The sequence below is a fragment of the Urocitellus parryii genome, chromosome 7 (assembly GCF_045843805.1).
Source record: "Urocitellus parryii isolate mUroPar1 chromosome 7, mUroPar1.hap1, whole genome shotgun sequence".
NCBI classification, from domain to species: domain Eukaryota; kingdom Metazoa; phylum Chordata; class Mammalia; order Rodentia; family Sciuridae; genus Urocitellus; species Urocitellus parryii.
In genome coordinates, this window is record NC_135537.1 from 22,365,686 (window position 1) to 22,371,665 (window position 5,980).

A 5,980-nucleotide genomic window follows, 5' to 3' on the forward strand; every position below is an offset into this window, starting at 1 on the left:
TCCAAGCCATGGAACTCTTCACTACAATAAAGGAGAGTGATCCTATGATGCCTGCAACAGCCTGGATGGAAAAAGACAAGCCCAGAAGGTCACCTACTGTAGGATTCCATTTCTATAACATTCTTGAAAGCAGAAAATGCAGAGATGAGTAACAGATAAGTGGCTGCTAGTGGTTATGGACAGTGGAAGAGGGTTGATGTGGATATAAAAGATTAGCATGAGAGAACTTTTTGTATCTTGATTGCGATAGTGCTTACATGAATCTACACACAAGATAAAATTGTATAGAACTATATACACTCACACCACACATACACACACACACACACACACACACACACACAGTGCATATAAAACTAGTGAAATATGTATAAGTTCTGTAGATTGCACCAATGTAATTTTCCTGGCTTTAATATTGTATCACAGTTATGAAAGGTGTTACCTTTGGGAGAAAGTGAGTGAAAAGGATGTGGGACCAAATGAAAAGGTGTTTTTTAAAAATAATGGAGGAAAAAACTGAAAGATAAAAATATGTTAGGAAGTACAAACAAAAGAAGGCAAGTAAAATTTAAAAATCAGGATTTAAGACACATTATTAAATAAGGTTCATATTGAGGAAAGTTATAGAGATAAGAGACAAAGTATGAAAGTCAATGAAAAAAAACTGAGAAATATACAACAAAATACAACTGTAGTGGGAGGATTTAACATACCAGTGTGACTTTTGAATAAAAATATTGAGCCTTGCATTCTACAGATGAAGATCAAATATTCTATTCATGTACCTTGTAATAGTTACCAAAGTATATCATATTAACTACAAAATACCTCAAGTATTCCAAAATGAAGAAATTTCAAAGTCCACAGCTTGACCATTTTGCCTTAAAAATTCATCGAAAAGCTGGGTGTGGTAGCACATGTCTGTAATCCCAGAAGTTAAGGAGGCTTATAGGAGGATGGTGAGTTCAAAGCCAGCCTCAGCAACGGTGAGGTGCTAAGCAACTTGGTGGGACCCTATCTCTAAATAAAATTTAAAAGGGCTGAGGATGTGGCTTAGTGACCAAGTGCCCCTGAGTTCAATCCCTGGTACCCCCCCCAAAAAAAATCACCAAAAATATAATTAAAAGTAAAAGGTAAAAAATAATACAAAATAATCTGGGCAAGGAACTATACTCACAGATGCTTGGAAATTTTGTAAAATAAGAGAATGCTTATTTTATATTGTGTTGACCAAGATTAATTTAATTGAATATCTCAAAATAATGGATAGTTCTATGAGGAAGCACACACTACCAAAATCAAAATTATAAATATTAACTAGCAATAACTTCAGCACAATGTAACAAATAATGACTCCCCTAAAATGTACTTGGTGAAAATGGTTTTAAAGGCAGATTCTTCCAATTTATCAAGGCAAATATAAAAATAATGATATTTAAGGGAGGACTATGATTATATTTAAGAAATGAAGGCACTCTCAGTTTATTTTACTCATATATTGAAACTCGGATAATGGCAAATTCAAGACCCATGCACACAAGCACATAAAGTTACTCTCTTGTAATGTGATGGAAGTATAAATTGATGTAACTTCTCTAGAAAGCATAAATTAAAATTTAAAAATATATAGGCCTTTTTACCTGAAAATTCCACTTAAAAGAACTTTCCCTAGGGTGATAATGTTCCACATATAAAAGATTATTTGCACAAGAAGAGTCAGTTCTTTTTTGCTAGCACATATACTAAAATTGTAATGATACAGACAAGATCATTGTGGCCCCTAGCAAAAATTATATGAAAATTCACAAAGCATTCCATATTTTTTATGGAGAGAGCATGGTTAACAGGTAGAGAGATGCAGTTAGGACAAATAACTTCTAATATTCTGTAGTACAGTAAGATGACTACCTTTGACAACAATTAATTGTATATTTCAGACTACCTAGCAGAGAGGATTTTGAATATTCCCAGCATAAAGAAATGATAAATGTTAGAGGTTATGGACGTACCAATTATCCTGATCTGATCTGATCATTCACATTGTATACATGTATTCAAATAGCATGCTATATCCCATAAATGTATACAATTAGGATATGTCAATTAAAATGCAAAAAAATAATCAAAAGATGTATTTTAATGGCATTATTAGCAACAAACATTTAAACACACACAAATACAAATAGAAACAAATGTTTACTATAGAGATTTCTTTTTCAGTCACTTCAAGTTCTTTAACATGCTTCCCATCAAGAGATGGAATCTACATCCCCAGCTCTTGAGTCAGGACCTACATGTGACTGCATGGACACAGGGAGCACTGTGGAAAGGATGCTTTGTGAGTTCTGAGGAGGTCAAAAAAGCCACATGAATTCCAACTGGCTCTCTGGAGTACTAAGCTGTCCAGTGAGTTCAGCCACCACAAAGTCACTATCCCTGCTTGGTACAGCCTTCCAGCCAAACCTCCACCCCAACATGCTGCACGTGGAAGTGAAACCAGTTAGTCCATCCATTTGAGTCTTGCTCAGTCCTGGCTAAGATGTCATTGAGCAGAACAGCCATCCCACTATGCCTTGCCTGAATTTGTTACCCTCACTATAGGTAAGCATCTACAAAATGGTTGGTGTGTTATGCTATTTGGTTTAGGGCAATTTGTGCAGCAACCATTATTGAAACATCCATTAGCTGAAGCATTTATTAACTAATTAGTAGTGAAATCCTATGGCACCATCTGAAATGATAGGTTGTGATTATATAACCCAGGAAAATCATGTAGTGTCCAGTGGAAATATTACATGTGCATTGGTTGAGGTTGTGGGGTGGATAGATAGAGATATATCTAGAAGGATTGTCACCTAGATATAATTGTTGCCCTGGATGGGCAGATGCTTTGTGGTTGCAACTTCCTTCTTTACTTGAGCCGTTGTGTTACAGTTTTCTACTCTATATTCTAGTTGTAGACTCATCCTCCAGGTGCTGTGCCTGTTGGCTGATAAATAATCCACAGTTGTTCCTTTGCACGGAGAATTGCCCTTGGCCAAATGGAAGTCCTTTTGCCAGAGTCCATTCATATCCCTGATCTCAGCCAACAACTGAACAACACAAGGAAACCAAAGCCAGCCTACTTGCTTCAAGGGACAGCCAATTCTGGGGTATCATTAACTTCCTATGGGATCAGGCTGAAGCTGGTCTCCAGTTGAGACTCTATACCCTTGCTTAAATTCCCCCCTTTCCTTTCCTGCTACCCTCAGTTCCCTTCTCCTGAAGGGACATTGTCAGTAGATCACCCAAAGAAGAATCCCCATCTAGGGCTCAGCTTCTGTGGAGACCATTCTGAGTCAAGTGCGTTATTTTCACCACCAAAAAATAACAAGAAAAAAGCAACCAAAGATGTGTTGGATCAATTACACTGAAGGGATTAGGATAAAGTAAAGTCAATATCACTTATCAGATCATAGGATCTCTAACTATACTTAGATGGACTTTCTTGTGCCTCAGAAGGAGCAAAGACCAAGACATCAAGCCCACAGAAGTTTCCTTTGTTCTGCATCATTGGGAGTCTTGGTCATTTAGATTTCTAGAAAAGTCAGCCTTACATTATGCTTTCCTCTCTTCCTTTCTCTAAGCTTCTGTCCCCTTGGAAACAACTATCTTTACCTCATCAAAGTCTTTAATCTTGCCTCTGCTACCAGAGAACTCTTTTTTTCATTGAAACAGATCAAGAAATTCATTCACCAGACAAAAATGTCCAAGGCAGGGCTGGGGTGTAACTCAGTGGTAGAGTACCTGCCTCACACATGTGAGGAGCTGGGTTCGATTCTCAGCATCACATTAAAAAAAAAAAAAGATGTTTTTTAAAAAATGTCCAAGGCAGACAGTAAGCCTGTTTTCACAAATAGGAGCATCTTGGAAAAGCGACGACTCCAGTGGTCCTGGAGGGTGACACTCAGGTCTTCAGGGACACGAGGACTTCAAGAAGTCACTTGGGTCAGCCTCTACTCTGTGCCTCCGGAGCCTCCTTCCCACACTGTGCTATTTTTTTTTTGTCAGCCATTCAAATGAGTGCAATGTACGGAAACCTGGACAGAAAACTATCAAGATTTTTGACAAATGTCTTTCAGGAATGGGCCTGAGGCCACCAGGATCCAAAGATGCATTAAAGATTCATCACAGAACAACAGACCTGTCCTGTCTGACCTTAGCATAATGCTAGTGACAGGGAGGGGAAAGGCATCCTACCCAGATTCCCCAACCCCAAGATATTCAGTCTCCCTCCCTCTTCCACGCCACACCTCGGTATTTTCTTTGTTTCTGAGACTAGTCTCAGAAACTTCCAGAAAATCAGGAATAACTCTTTATGCAGAATAACCCCAAGGGACAGTAACAGCACGTACCTGAACACTTGAACATATTTATTCTGGATATATGGAATGTGGCTTTCTTTCATAACATTTTGTGAGATATTTTACTTAAGCTCCTGCACACATAAAAAAGAAGAGAAAGCAAGGGAGAAAAGAAAGAAAGAAAAAGTTACCACCTGCCAGACTTACTCCATTTTTATCCTTAGTTTGAAATCCTTTTATCATTGCATTTATATTCAGAGTCTGCTAAGATGACATCATAGTTCTTACTACATTTTTAAACAGCACAAAGCATAGTTGCATGCCAAAAATATACATTGTTAGCATGTCATGTTTTTTATTCATTTCTCCTACTTCTATTAAATGATGAAAATAGTATTCAAAAATTCCCACTTCCATTTGGCCACAAATCCTTTAAATAGTAACATAGGGCCTTACATACCTATTCTTCGATTATTCAGTCAGCAAACATACTTATTGTTCATAATAATAGCAAACAATGACTGGGGTCATACACACGCAAGAGAGACCCTGTGCTAAGGCTTTACATGTATAACTAGTATGTTGAAAACCAGGACTTTCATGTTGAGTACTTGTTAGAGTAAAGGCTAAGCTTGTTTAATAAGTAACCAAAATATGGCCGTTTAAATGAGGATTTTTTTCTCTTTCAGGACCACCTAGAGGGAAATGGATAGAAGAGCTTGGCCACCTTCACCATGCTTTCCAATAGCTATTTCCCAGGAAAAAAAAAATGGAATATTCATGGGAAATAACTTATCTTTAAAAAAAAATCAGAACTACAACTATCAGAGTTGAAAAAACTAAGCATTTCCTTCCAGGCAAAAGGGAGTAACAGTACTAAAAATCAAATTCAGTGAGTTAAAAAATAAAGGGGCTCAACATAAGAAAGAAGCACATAAGGCAAGATTCTGGAGGAATCCTTTGATTGATTTAGAAGAGGACTATGAATCCCCTTCAGGATGGTCATTTCTCAGCTTTACATCAAAAAAGCTTGCGAAGAGTTCCCCCAAGAGGTCCAAGATTGTTTGCAGGAATTTTGCCATGCACATTCTCAGAACCTGGCCGATTGCTTATCCAACAAGAAGCTGACACAAAGTTATACATATCTTTTCTACTCCACTCAAAACTGCTGCTCTAAGCAGTCCAAAAGCTACATCAGCTGGAGGGGAGACTGAGAAATGTCTTTAACTCGGGGGTTCTATGGCTAAAAGGAAGATAGGAAGAATGGTTGCTGAGTAATAATCATTGATTCCTATCATATTCTACATTGCCACCCAAGTATCCTTCCTTCTTCCAATTCACAGGACCCCTTACCCTTCCTCTAGAAAGATAAACACATATTCCATTCCGTTATTGCATCCAGCCCAATATCTGGGATCTACAAATGATGCACAGTAGACTATACGATCTGAGGTTGGTTCCTAACTCACAGGCAGGTGACTTGAACTTTCTCCCTTTCCAGCCACCTACCCTCACATCAAAAAGAAAGTGGTAGAACAGAAACGGTCCGTCCACAAGAAAAATTTCCACTTAGAAAAGAATAAGGAATACTGTGTCATCACTGGCTCATAGCAATGATGATATCCTGCTAAGTGGTA

At 37.9% G+C, this 5,980-nt stretch overlaps 1 non-coding gene across 1 annotated transcript; it reads left to right on the forward strand.

The window, feature by feature from the left end:
- Positions 1–1,719: 1,719 nt before the first annotated feature.
- On the forward strand, positions 1,720–1,824 carry LOC113186438 (U6 spliceosomal RNA). Its single transcript, XR_003301292.1, has one exon. It is a non-coding gene; the product is annotated as a U6 spliceosomal RNA (small nuclear RNA).
- Positions 1,825–5,980: the final 4,156 nt, after the last annotated feature.